The sequence below is a fragment of the Dipodomys merriami genome, unplaced genomic scaffold (genome assembly GCF_024711535.1).
Source record: "Dipodomys merriami isolate MVZ:Mamm:240054 unplaced genomic scaffold, mDipMer1.0.p SCAF_1506, whole genome shotgun sequence".
Taxonomy (NCBI): Eukaryota; Metazoa; Chordata; class Mammalia; order Rodentia; family Heteromyidae; genus Dipodomys; species Dipodomys merriami.
The window spans coordinates 118,255-132,915 of record NW_027202834.1 but is presented as its reverse complement, the minus strand read 5'-3'; positions in this window follow the sequence as shown (position 1 = coordinate 132,915).

Sequence of the window (14,661 nt, the reverse complement as noted above, 5' to 3'; positions counted from 1 at the left end):
TCGGTCTCCCAAATTACCAAGGCATTCCCAAGATCAAGATAGTGTTTCCCAAAACTTCTGTAGACAAGACTGGAGGGTTCTGGATAATTTTAAAACAAGAAGGCAAGCAGGATAAGCATTTCTCCACTTAACGACTACAATCTAGTGAAGTGTAGTTGCCAGACAAACAGCGAGTTCATTATGAGCCAAGATGATTTCCTGGGATTTGGCTGTTTGAGTGGTCTGGGTTTTTAAGTGTGAAGAATCAGAATTTCATTGGAAACCGAAGGTGAGTACTGAAGTTGGATGTAAACCTCAGAGATAGAGAGCAAGTTTTTACACTAGCAAGGACGGTTAAGAGTATGAACAAACAGGATGGAAGGCTTAAGGCATTGCAAAGGCTCTCCCCCTTCCATATCTGCTTCAGTCTGTTCACCTCCTTGCTCTTCTTGCTGCGAATTCTGCCCAGTGGTGCAAATGGAGGTGGCACACTAGAAGCTCCCTTCCTCCAGCTTGTTACCTTTCATAGGAAGGATGTGGCCTTGGAATTAAGAGTCCAATTCAGCAATATGTTGAGCCTAGTCAGATATGTTGTGGTTCCTTTGCATTCTTCCAGGATGGAGCTTTCAGGAAGAACAAGCAATACCAGCAGAACATTCCCAACTGAGTAGATACCATGGAGAAAGATAGGTTCTCTGTCAAGCTGGATGGAAAGGAGTTTTCTCCAGAGAAACTCAAGATCAAGGTGCTAGGAGATGTGATTGTGGTACCTGGCAAGCATGAAGAACGCCAGGCAGGAGACTTCGCCATCTCATGACTCCACCCCCCATACAAAAGCCTTCAGGACAAGGAGGGGCCTGGCTTTATCTCCAAGGAGCTACATGAAATACTGGATCCCAGCTGAAATGGACCCTCTCATCCCACCCCCGACGACGACGGTGATGACCCTGTCCCCCTGATGGGATCCTCACTCTGAATGGGCCAAGGAAACAGACCTCTGGCCCAGGACGCACCATTCTCATCACCCGTGAAGAGAAGCCTACTGCCACAGCAGGCCTGGAGAAGCCCTTTCTCTAAATTCATTTTTTAAAAATAAAAGTTCTCCACTTGTGAACAAAAATCTCGTGACTAGTGCTCAAGCTTCTCAATGCCAAGGGCAAGCCCAAATTATTAAGCTAGTAAAATACCATTCAGCAGCAGAATGCTTATTTTTGTGTTTGAATATTCACTCCAGGATTTTTGCCACAGATACACAGCTCGCTGTGAGAATGGCAAAATAAGGTTTGACTCCCACTCCACAAGCTTGCTATAATCTTCCTGTCTCCATGCACTCGCCTAACACCTGTGAGTTGTCATGTCCCCGTCTGCCTGTAGGAAACCCGAATTACTCACTAGTGGCTGTTCACATGCCTACTATTTTAGTCCCATAATACAAATGAGACCTGCAATCAGGGAAATCTTGTTCTTCAAATGTATAGAGTAGGCCTTCTGGGTTTATCAGGACATATCAGTAATACAATTGCATTTAAGAACAAGATCTGAAGTTTCCACATCATTCAAATCTACTTAGTGATGTCACCCAAAAGGATTGAAGTCTGGAGACAACAGCCCCACCACTTGTATCTGTCTTTCCCAAAATCATCTAAGCAAGGAGATGCAAGAATGTAGCAGCAAAACCTTAGCAGCCAGGGTATACTTCCAGAACCCAGGGGCTAAAAGGTAACTTTCTGTGGATGTGGCACTCTTTGTTCCAGCCCTCAAAGACAGAAGAGCCAGTCACCGATTCAGATGAAAAGCAAACACTCCACCCCTAGCCAACTGCCATCATGCACTGAGTATAGGTCTAGACCACTGAGTGTGGCTAGCCAGTGTTTTATATTTGTAAGACATCAGTAAAAAGGTTTCAGCTCCAGTTCACATCATTACAGGCAATTGCCAGCATTTGTCTATTACCTACTCATCTGTATGCACTTCATTGTTATACAGCATCTCCCAACACCTTATAAGACTTAGGCTTAGGACCAATACACTGTTGTGATTGCTGCTTGATGGAATTGCTATAATTTACCATATAGGCATTTACCATTCTTAAGAGTGTATTCTATAGCATCACATCCTCCCTTTGCTTAATTTACCTTTGCCCAGTTGAGATTTTTTAAATGTAGTTCCCAAGCCAAACTTTGAATTTACAATACTTAAAATTCTCAATAAAGATCAAGTTGCTTTTAAGGTCACAACTAACATCCAACACAAAATGTCCACTCAGAGTAAAGAAGTTTATCTGCTTAGTGTGCACCACCAAATAGAGGGGGCAGGGCAGCGAGAAGGCCAAGTGATGTGCCGAGGTTTCTGTGAGTATGCCATCCTGCTCATTAGCCATATCTCCACCAGAAGACAGAATCACCTGTGTTTCTAAAGGATCTGAGCTTAGTAATACAGTAGTTCACACGGGATGAAGACTCTCCTAGAAGAAGGAACCGTGTTTGAAATATCAAACACTGTCATCCTCAAATCCATTCAAAAGATCGTTCTTCCCCGTACCCCTCCAGAGCACTTAGCCCATTCCTTCCTTTTTCCGTTTGGCATTTAGCTCAAAGGAGTCCTTTGGTGCCACTTAGTGGCCATGAGGTAAAACAGCCACAAAAATGGAGACTGGAAACCCTTAGAAGTTTGCATTTCTTCCCCGTGAAGATCCTGTGGACAGTAGAACTTCCTGGTGGAATGTTACAGATCTAGCAGCCAAAGTCATCTTGGCTCATCTACATGCACTGTAACAGCTACTTTACCACCAGACCTCTATCTGATCTAATGTCTGTAGGTGAAGCCACTTTTGAAACCTAAAAGCTAGTCTAGCGTACCATGTGAAATCTATAGAAGAGATTTTTCCTCTGCTATTAAACTCACCTACTTGATGCCTCCATCACTGTATTTATGACTTTGTCCTGAAATTTCATCTCTTCTACGCTGGAACATTTCCAGGGTAACCTGAAATCCATGTTCCCTGGCCATAAGCACTCCTATCTGGCTAACAAACTCTTTGAGCCAAGAGCTGTATTATGCATCAACACATCCAATCTAGAAAAGCCTATGGCATCTAGTGGAAATTCAACTTCAAAGCTCTTTTACAACTCAGTCTCCCCAGCAGAGGGGCACAGACAGCACCCCTTTAGAAGGAAGTAACTGGAGTACCATTGCATCAGCCAGGTCTCAACCTCTGAAAGCAAAGCCTCTTAGTGACAGATCACCAGGGTCCCTTGAGCTAGGCAAGGCCCTCCCTTGGCAGTCAAGAGAAATGAGCCTTGGGCCCGCTGCGCACAGGGCTGCCCCCTCTCAAGGCAACTCTCTTGCCAAGTTGTGATCTGAGGAATAATCACTGTATAAGATTAGAGCTGTAAGGAGCAAGGAGTCACTGATATGGAAAACACCCATTGTAAGACAGTCTTTGAAGACAAACCAAAGCCACTTCTTCAGATGGTTCCCTCGTGTCCTCAGCCTAAAATCAAGTGTTTATATGTCCATGTATCCTCATGTTCCAAGAGTCCATGTCTACCATGTAAGACACCAGGGTGGCTCACAACTGTCTGTATGTTTAATGTACACACAAATATGGAGTAGATTGCAACACAGTGCTCTCATAGGGATCATGTCATTCTGAAATCTTACAACCCACCCCACAGAGATCATGGGAGCCACCTGGTCCCTGTGCACACTCCATGAGACTGCCTGGGCTTTCTGCTGGAAGACATGAAGTTACTAGTTTTGAATGGGAAGATGCAAAACTGAATGCAGAATTTGTACCTGAAATGGCACACTCCACAGAAGACAATTCTCCAGAAGGTCCGGCACCCCCAGACCTGGCAACAGCTTCCTCTCAAGTGCCATCCTAGACCACTCAACAGCTACTCAGCTTCAAAAATACACCTGGGAATGTTCATTGTACCAGCTATATATCCTTCCTTGCCACTGGTTTAGTCCACATAGCTTAGAGCCCACACTTCTAGTAAAGTGGGGAAATACAAAGAACCATCCCCATTATGTATGCATACATGGAGATGAGACATGCTGAGATCATGAAACCCCTTCTCTAGAAAGGTGCATCAGCTTTGCCATGGGTGCTTGCCTTGCCATACAAGTACCCAGCCATCACGTTGAGCAGGGCTTGCAGGTCCCTTCTGGATGACTCCTGTGAGTAGAGTGGCTTGATGATCTGGCAACAACACCCCTGATTGGAGGATCTTTATCTTCAAAGGTGACTGAGCCTACCAGAAACAAAGCATCTGCTTATCACAGAAAATTTCCCACTATCCCTGAATACACCAACCAGGTTATTCAGGTGAGATTTGGAGAAAGCTTTTGTTAAATGGATGGCAGCACATCAAGGAGTATATTGCACTAGCTTATAGCATATCCAAATTCCTCAGTCTTAAAACCCACTGTATCATGCAAGAGCAAGTAGACAGTACATTTCTTTGTGTCCTTACCAAAAAGTCCAAGTTAAAGAGACAAGAGTTGTAGAAGCACAACAGATTTAGTGTTCATTCAAGGTGCATGGCGGAGGAAAAATCTTGCTGCAATGCCATTTTTAGACTCTAAAATGTACCCACAATAATGGGAGGAGCAAGAATAAAAAGATATAAGCCAGTAAAGGTGATGAGTTTGTCACATCTACTGCCATCTAGAATGGGATACATTTACAGGTCAACAGACAAGGTCGTGGAGCTGAAAGGCCTCATACATCTAAGCTGAAGGGATTTCGTGATTTATTCTTCAATCATAATCCCACTACTGGAAGTGCAGAGGAGACCTGGATTACCATAGATCACCTTGATGAAGCTCAGCTCATGAATCTTCAAGTTGAACTCAAGTTTTGTCCAACTACAAGTTCTTAGGACAGTCAGATTAGTATGTGAACTTACAAGCAATACAGAAGACTGTCTAGATCATGCCAGCATGTGACTGCAGAAATCTGGGTGTTAGGCTAGAGACCTGTGGCAGGGTGTGGGGGGGTGTTCTACATTCAACTTACTATCCATAGGCTACCTGGACTGCCCTCCTTTCCTTTCACTTTACACAATTCTACCAGAGTACTCATATTCAGAAGGGCTTATGCATCAAGTTATGTAAGGAACAGCAATCAACGGTGACTTCTTGGAAATCTCAGGGATCCAGGAAGATTTGTTCAGAAGTGATAAGGGAACCACATAGGAAGAAAGGGCTCACCTCACCCCAGTAGGCCGAAGGAACCTCCCCAGGTCTGCTCAGGCAGACCATGGAGCAAAAAGTAACTTCAAGAGCCCTTAGCTGAGCACAGTCCATTTTCAAGGATGATGGAAAGAGCATGGCCCTCCCTTCCTGATGTCCCTCATATCAATAGTCACCTTCCTATTCAGAGAGAATCCCAGGATATAAAGCATTGCATTTAGATATGTCTTGATATAGAGGCATCCCAATGCCCACACACCTGTAAACATTCATAAAGTGATCTTAAACATTCGTAAAATGATCATAGTCCTCAACAGGATGATGAGGATAAGTTTGTCTTCATTCCAGAGGCACACCCTATAACACAGTTTCCTACCTTGAGCCCCTCACATAGCAGAAGACAACTCTGACATTGGCCAGGCAAGAAGTACAGGTTCACGCCACAGCCATCTCAAACAGCAAATGGTTTTCATATCCCAGAAGGACGCCACTTCCACAAGGAATACCTACACCCTAATGGAGCATTTCCAGGAAGCTCAGACTGTGGCTGGTGGACTCACAGCCAGAGTGCCACCAGAACTCTTTCTCGTTGTGCAGCATACAACTATGGCTGAATTCTAGAGATTATCTTTTTAAATAAAGATATCAGATTATCTTTTTAAATAAAGATATGAAAGAGCCGAACAGAAGCCTTAGTCCATTCAAGGTCACAAGTCCCTATTGGACATGAAACAAAATTAAAACCAAAGTTGTCTTAATCACAAGTCCTGCAGACTATGAACAACACAGAAGAAAACAAGGTATTCAGTAGGGAGAATTAATAGACTCAAGGCTGCTGTGAAGAACACTCTTCCTGGAGTTATCATCATGGAAAATCCACATGTGAGTTTACCTCTGAAGATGACTTTCAGAGCTTACATTAGACACAAGCTTTAGGTCAGAAACACATAGAAGAGACTTTATAAGAAATGCAGAGGGTGGGAAGGTGGCTCAGTGGTAGAGCTCTTGCCTTGCATGCCTGAGGCCCTCGGTTCAATTCCTCAGCACCACATAAGCAAAAAAAAAGCCAGAAGTGGCGCTGTGGCTCAAGTGGTAGAGGACTAGCCTTGAGCTGAAGAGTTGGGGTCCAGCTCTCAGGCCCAGAGTTCAGGCCCCACAACCAGACACCCCCCAAAAAAAAACTGCAGAGAAACTTCCACTTATTCTCCATGCTTTCAGAGACATGGAGAACCTCAGAATACAAAGCAAAGTCTACAGATATCTTAGTTCTGATCAAAGTCAGGAGAGCATTCCCACTATAAATTCAACAAACACTGAAAATAGTATGGAAGGACTTCCAGGAGAAGTGGCCACATTTCAAAGTACATGGTCAGAAAGACAGCAGTGTTCTTCAACAATGTGTACCAAGTAAGGACAATACTGGACACAAAGCACTAGAATAGGCTCTTAAGAGCACTGTCAGGACCCACCTCAAAATAACTCAAGCAGGACTGTTTCCCTGCCTGCTGGGACAGATACCTGCCCAGGATAGAGGCTGATGTTGCTATCACTTTAATACCCAAAGATTTTGCCATTAGTCTACCATATGCCAGTACTCATTATTCCTCAGTGTAAGAGAAATGGAGCTGTTATCATGGAACTGTGATGATTATTCCATGAAAGTTAACAGATATTCCTTCTAAACAAACATTTCACATGCAACATTTTTGCTGATAGTATGCTTTTAAGCATACGACACACACACAAAAAAACCTGGGAAGTTGCTAACACAGAATAGTCAACTCAGTGCTTACAGTCAGGGCCCTTGAGGCTATGGTTTGCCTTTAAATAACGGGGCTCACCCACCTATCAACTTAAACCAGACAATCAACAATGAGTTCCTCTCCATCCCCATTCAAGACCATGTAATGCTGTAGCTTGGACCACATATCAGTCTCGTCTCCATCTGGTGAGCAACAAGTCACTCACACCAGAGCAGTCCAGCATCACAGTGGTCCTCCTGTCTCCAGTCTTATTTCCTCCATCCCACATGATTTGCAGTAGCAACTCTGACCATCTAAATCTACCTGCATCATGTTTGAAGTCCCAAGAGCCTTTCTCAATGCCATGAGAGGCCCCCTTCAGCTCTCCTTCAGCCACACCCAGCCCCAATCCTATTTCTACCCAAGCATTCCTTCAGGCAAGCTTCATTTTTTGCAGAACTCAGTACTTTCTTCTTCACTACACCGTAAAGGTAAGATCTGAATGAGGAGTCATTATCCAAGAAAACCAAGGAATACTCCCCATGGTTCCATAGCAGCTCCACCCACCACAAACACCCTGAATTCAAGAAACATGCTCCCACTACAGCTATCTTATCAAGAATATGCTATACTGTGCCAGTATTTTAAGTTGAATAATGTGCCAAATTCATTTCACCAAGGGTACTAGACACCTGGCACCAAGCTTCAGAATCTTCTACATTGGCTCCTGACCTTTCCGTGGATAACAGACCCCACACACATTTTTGTGTCAACAGTATCAGCTCTGCTAGATTCCAGCATTCCTAGAATCCAAACCTGTGTCCGAGGTTTGGATAATCTCAGAAGACTGCTCTAAATGGCACCTGGATTCCACCACTCAGGAATTAAGAATCCTCTTCCTGCAACACCCAATGTCACTGAAACTCCTGCACCATCTACCTGTCAGGTGGATGCTAGGCGTACGACTGCCTTGACCTAGGTGGCCTCCAAACCTTCTGGGCAAGTGGAGGCTCTGCCCTCACCATCACACCTGTGGTAACTCTACCGCCACCTCCTTTCTCCCCCAGGAGGCCGTTCAACTCCAGAACATGACTAAGACTGTCTCTACCAAAGGTAATCAGGATCCAATGAGACATGTCTACATTGCCGAAGCTGAGATCCTTGCTTTCAACAAACTCAAATTCGTGAAGGTTTTGTCTTCAACTCTGGTCCTGGGCCCTAAGCTTCTGTGCTCCAGGCTCATCCTCTACCACTTGACCCCCAGCTCACTTCTGCCTTCTCTTGTAGTGCACTGGAGATGAGAGTCTCTCAGACTTTCCTGCCCCAATGTCTCAGATCTCAGCCCCTGAGCAGAGAGGATTAAAGGCGGGGCCCGCCTGAGGTTTCTGCCAGGGCCTGCCATCCAGGAAGGGGAAGCGGAAGTGGGGGGGGGGCGGGCTCTTCCCGTCCTGTCTATAAAGGAGAGCTGCACAGCCCAGGCTTCATTTCCCGGTCCAGGCTGCTGAGGGGGAAGGATGCCAGGACCACGACTCCTATGGCAACTGTGGTCAAGAGTGCGGTGGTGGTGGTGGTGGTACTCTCATCTCCATGTCCCGACCAAGCCGCGATTTCTCAACTTCCGGAGATGGATAGAGGGGAGTCACCCGCAGACAAAAGTGGGGAGACTGGCGAGTCAGAGGAGACAATCGCTGCTCCCAGAGACCCAGGGCACCCAGAGACCCGGACACCGAAGGAGCACCTGAAGAAACGGAGAGCGACAGAGACGCGGACCCGAAGGTGGCAGCAGCGGAGGAAGGCGAGAGTCGGGATGCCTCAGATTTGACAGCAACTGAAAGGGAAGACACATCACTACCTACTCCTGCTGCCAAAAAGCTGAAGATAGATACCAGAGAAAAGAAAGAGAGGAAGAAAAAAGTGGATGAAGAGGAGATTCAAAAGATGCAGATCCTAGTTTCTTCATTTTCTGAGGAGCAGCTGAGCCACTATGAAATCAGTGCACTGAGTCACAGAGATACTACGAACTCAAAGAGATGGATGTCCTTGAGTTTGGGTTCAGTAGCAGAGAGTATGTCTTGCTCCATGAGTCATCTGATACTTCTGAACTAGACAGGAAAGAGGATGAGGAGTAAGAGGAAGCAGTGTCCAGCACCTAGCAAACTAAGATTCCTTTCTCTTCTTGAAAGACTTGGGATTGACTTCAAAGGGTACCCCAGGACTCATTATACACCTCTTATTGCCATGTCTTTCCTCTGTTGACTACCTTTTGGTAATGCTTAGGTTTTGTTGATTTGTTCGGTGGCATCCAATTTGCCAGTGGTCTTTTGTTTTTAGAACATTCCTGCTGATTTCAGTACATCAGAACTATTGTGGCTTCAGTTGGTACCTGGAGAACTGCTGCTTACAGGGAGATAAAAGCTGGGTGAGAGAAGGGGTGACATTTTCCAAAAAGAAATGTACTCTTTACTTATGTAACTGTAACCATTCTATACATCACCTTTACAAAATTAAACTAAAAACAAATAAAACGCATTGAAACGAAATCCTGGTTTGAGGGAAAATTGTTGCTTCTATTTTTTACAGGTTATATAGTTAAGTTTTGTGGATCAGGAATTTTTTGTTCTAGGGCAAATCGCTGAGCAGAGAACGTTACTGAGCTTTGGTTATCAGCAAAACAGTTTCCAATATATACCAAAACTTTAGACCTGGTTGAGCTCTTGAATCATAAAATTTTGCACTTTTTGAGATTGGTGCCATCTTGGCATCTTGGTGTGAAAACTCGTAGAGGTAAAACTCCACCCCCAGTAATAGGCTCATCTGAATTCCTAGAGGCAGGGGCAGGAACTTGGACAATAAGTTACCACACCTGCTAGCTCTGTACCAGGAACTTGAGAATTCTCAAGCTCCTCCCAGGTGAACCTGTCACCTGACCATGACCCCATTTATGCCCTGACCAACTCAGCTTGCCATTGAGTCATGCCTTGTCTCCTTACTGTCCTCAGGTCACCATGGTGTCCTTTTTCAACTCTCCATTAGAATTGATCTAGTTTGTTGAGATTGCTTTTCTACTCTTCTGCTCTTTACAACCCTCTTGGCTCAGTTTCCTAGCAGTATTAAGTGCATTCAAGGCTGCAAGGTTTTTAGGGACATATGTCTGCTTGCATTCGCCAGCTTTCTGATAGACTTCCAACTGGACTTCTCAAAATGGGCTTCTATCTTGTGATTGAATTCCTGTATAACACTCTTGTTGTGCCCCGATAGGAGGGTACCTAAAGACAGGTGCCCCAAGAATGGAAAAGCTTTTATGGCAAATCCTGTCAACTATCTGAAAAAAGAATCAACTGTTTTACAAGTCTTCCCCCTTCAAAGGTGCTCAAACATTGGGGGCTGGGGTTGGTTTACAGGAAAGGGCACAGCAGAAAGGCACACCCAGCCTATTCTGCTAGCAAGGAGTAAAATATGCCCTCAATTTAGTGTGTTCTAGTCTTCAATGAGACTAACTAGAAATTGCAGGATAAGAGAAGGTCTTGTGAACTGAACTTCTCAGTGTTTACTAGCTTCCAGGGAAATCTTATGTATGTAGCAGGAAATGGAAATTCTTTCAGCAGGAAGACACACCTTAGCATCCATCACAGAACACACAGGAGAGAAACCTTATGAATGTAACAAATGTGGAAAGACATGGAGCTCACAGCTGAACACACATAAGTTGATTCACACAAATGCAATAACTTAGGAAAGTCCAAATGGGGAAAGTCTTTCATCTTTAAGAAAATTGAGATTGCAACACAGAATCCACACAAGATAGAAACCTTAAGATATAGCAGATGTGGAGTCCTTCAACCGGAAGACACAGCATCAGAGAACAGACACAGGCAAGAAAATACTAATGTAACAAATGAGGAAAGTCCTTCTTTACCAAATATTCATGGATCCAAGTTCATAGGACACACAGGGGAGAAATCTTTAAAATATTACAAATGTGGAAAGCTTTTGATCTGAAAGATCAAAAAAGCTAGCGGGGGCCAAAAAGACTACAAGAATTTAGCTTCAATTAACCAGCAAAAAGCTGAGTGGGAGGCATGGCTCAGGGACTAGAGAGACAGCTTTGAGAGAGGAAACTGAAGAAGCACAAACCTGAGTTCTAGCTCAGGTACTGGCAAAAAAAAGAGACAGGCATTAGCCAATTATGTAAAAATCCGATCTCTAGTCCTCCCACTGTCTGCTCTGAAGCCATCTTTGCATTGTTCCCAGATCCAGCACGCTGCAGCTTCCTGAAATCCTCAGATCTCAGCCTCCTAAGTAGATAAGATTACAGGTGTGAGCCATGGATGCCCAGCTTCCTTGAGACTCTTATTCCAAGTAAGCACCAGAAAACCAGAAGTGGCACTGTGGCTCAAGTAGTAGAGTGCTTGCCTTGAGGTGAAGAGTTCAGCTACAGCAACCAGGCCCAGAGTTCAAGCCCCACAACCAAAAAAAATATGGAATGGAGTCCTAAAAATATACATATGCATTCCTGTGTGTGTGTGTATATAATCACATCCTTAACCCAAAATTATAATATCCAATATATCTCAGGATGCCAAGGGGAGTAATAGAAGGAACAGGAATGACAGATATACTGATATACACTGATATACAGGATTATAACACTGATATACAGGATTCTAAAGTATGAAGACTGCATACAGGAACTCACTGAAATTATTTGAATAATAGAAGTGGGAAAGGAGGGTGTGAACAAGTGAAGAGATGACCACAGAATGAGTTAATCTGATTAAAGTAAATACATGTATTTTGAAATAGCTAAATGAAACTAATTTGCACACCTAATATAAATAAAAAATAATAGCACAGTTCAAAAAGAAATGTACACTGCATGACTATGTAACTATGACTATTCTGAACATCACATTTACAAAAAAAATTAGAAAGCAGAACAAAGCCAGGCAGTGGTGGCTCACGCCTGTAATCATAACTACTCAGGAGGCTGAGACCTGAAGATCCCACTTCAATGCCAGCCTGGGCAGGAAAGTCCATGAAACACAGCAAAGAAAGGTGACTGTGATGGCCTTCTTGGCCCGTGTGAGGCAAAAAGGCTGCAAGATTAATTCAAATGGGCTAGAGGAATCTTTTGAGGTTGTGGATGATCTCTGCCCATGGTTCCCCAAAGAGGGAACAGTGGATTTGGCTATATGGCAAAAGGTAGATCAAGAATTTTAAAAATCATATAAAAATCAGAGGAAAACATGCTATCCCTCCTCAGACATTTTCTGTTTGCAATATAATTCGAGAGAGTCTTGGTCCCAATCACCAGATTGAAATTATTTCTATAAAATCCTTGTCTGAGGGGAAGAATAAAGAGACCCTCCTTTGTACATCAGATGTGGAGAGAGAGGATTGTCAGCCCTACTGTGGGAGTGTTAGAAACATTAGAAATCTGGTTCAGATTTTTGACACTCTCTGTAAAGAAGACAAAGAGCCAGGTGCCAGTGGCTCACACCTGTAATCCTAGCTACTCAGGAGGCTGAGATCTGAGGATCATGATTCAAAGCCAGCCTGGGCAGGAAAATCCATGAGACTCTTATTTCCAATAAACTACTAGAAAACCAGAAGTGGTGCTTTGGCTCAAGTGGTAGAGTGCTCACCTTGAGCTGAAGAGCACAGAGACAGTGCCCAAACCCAGAGTTCAAGCCCCACAACCTAGAAAAAAAGACAAAAATCCTCCAAGGCCACAACCACTCCTATGCCTATCCCTGTGAGAGCTACTTTTCCTATGATAAAGGGGAAGGCAATTACCACCTGATCTTAATTCAGACTCCTATGTTCGCAGTACAATCATCTATATTGACTGCTTAAGATGTGGTGGGAGGATACTGGGGATTTCCAACATTTTCCTGTGTTACAAGATGGAGACAAACAACAGAGGCTGTATTTGGGGGGGAGAACTCCAGTTGCCATTCCTAAAGGGGTCGGGGACCTTTGCTACCTGGGACAGGTGTTGAGCAAGTCTAGCTGGACTATAAAAGGACTGATTGTTTACCCTGGTGTATTGATAATGATTATATCAGAGAGATTAAAATTATGGATGGCTTAAAAAAAAGGAACCTTGCTTGTTCCTGCTCATACTTCCATTGCTCAATTGATTTTGCTTTCTTTAGTTTCTCCTTCTAATAAGTCTCTTCAATCTAACAGGGAAGATAGAGGCTTTGGCTCCACAGATAAGGCCTTTCACTTCAAAAATTGGACAAGAGCAACTTAAGTTTGGACTCTACATAGGAGGGAAGCTTTTTACAGGCCTAATTGGCACTGGAGCTAATGTTTCTGTTATATCTGACCTACAATGGCCTCCCTCCTGGCCAAAAGAAGATAGCCTCGCCCTGCTGCAGGGTACAGGCACGTCCAAAGTTACTCAAAAAGGTTCTGCCATGCTGTGGTGGCTGACCAAGGAAGGTCATCTGGGTGTCTTTCAACCCTTTGTTTTGCCTGATCTTCCAGTAAATCTGTGGGGCCAGAACGAGTTGTCTCTGATGGGTGCTTCCATCAACAGTCCCAGCCCAGTTGTTACTCAACAAATGCTTAATCAAGGGTATGATAAAATGTTCCACGAGGGAAAGGAAGGTTCAAACCTTACCAGCCTGTTGCAAACCCAGACAGACAGGGCTTAGGTTTTCCACAGGGCCTCACTGATAATGGCAGCTCTACATGCAAAACCTATACATTGAAAGACCTCAACACCTCTATGGGTCATTGAGTGGCCCTTGCCTAAAAAAACTAAAAAACTTAAAGCTGCCAAGGGTCTAGTTCATAAACCATTGTCACAAGGCCCCATTAAACCTTCCACTAGTTCCTGAAATATCCCTGTCTTTATTATTTTTTAAAAAACCAGGGAAATGGAGACTTCTTCAGGACTTGTGAGAGAATAATAAAGCTGTTTCCTATAGGTGCCTTGCAACCTGGCTTGCCCTCACCAACAGCTATTCCATTATCTTTTTCTCTATGGTATTTGATTGAAAGGATTGTTGTTTTTTTTATTTTTTTAACCATACTTCTTTATACAGGGAATGGGAAAATATTTGCTTTTTCTGTTCTCAGCATCAATATGATTAAGCCCTATGACAAATATAAATGGACAGTGCTGCCCCAGAAAATGGCCAACAGCCCCATGGAATACCAACCCTCTGTGTACAAAGCCATACAGCCCATGTAAAAAGTACCCCTCTGCCTATATAATCCATTACATGTATGATATCCTGATTGGAGTATCAAATAAAAAACAAGCTGATCTTATTTTTTAATATATGCAACAGTCTTTATGGCTGTACAAACTGATTATGGCCCCTGAAATGTTCAGAGACAATATCCCCTTTCATATCTAGGGTATCACATTTTCCACAGCAAAGTTACTCTCCAAGAACTAAAAATAAGGACTGAGCAATTACAAACACTGAGTGATTTTCAAAAGTTATTGGGGGACATCAATTGGATTCTCCCCTCATTACAAATTAATTCAAAGCAGTTACAATCTCTTTTTCAGATTTTACAGGATGACTCTAACTCAGCCTCCCCAACGCCTAAAGCTGTTAAAGCCCTAAAAGTTGTTAAATGGGGGCTGGGAATGTGGCTCAGTGGTAGAGTGCTTGCCTTGCATTCATGAGGCCCTGGGTTCGATTCCTCAGCACCACATAAGCAAACAAAAGCTGGAAGTGTCACTGTGGCTCAAGCACTAGCTTTGAGCTGA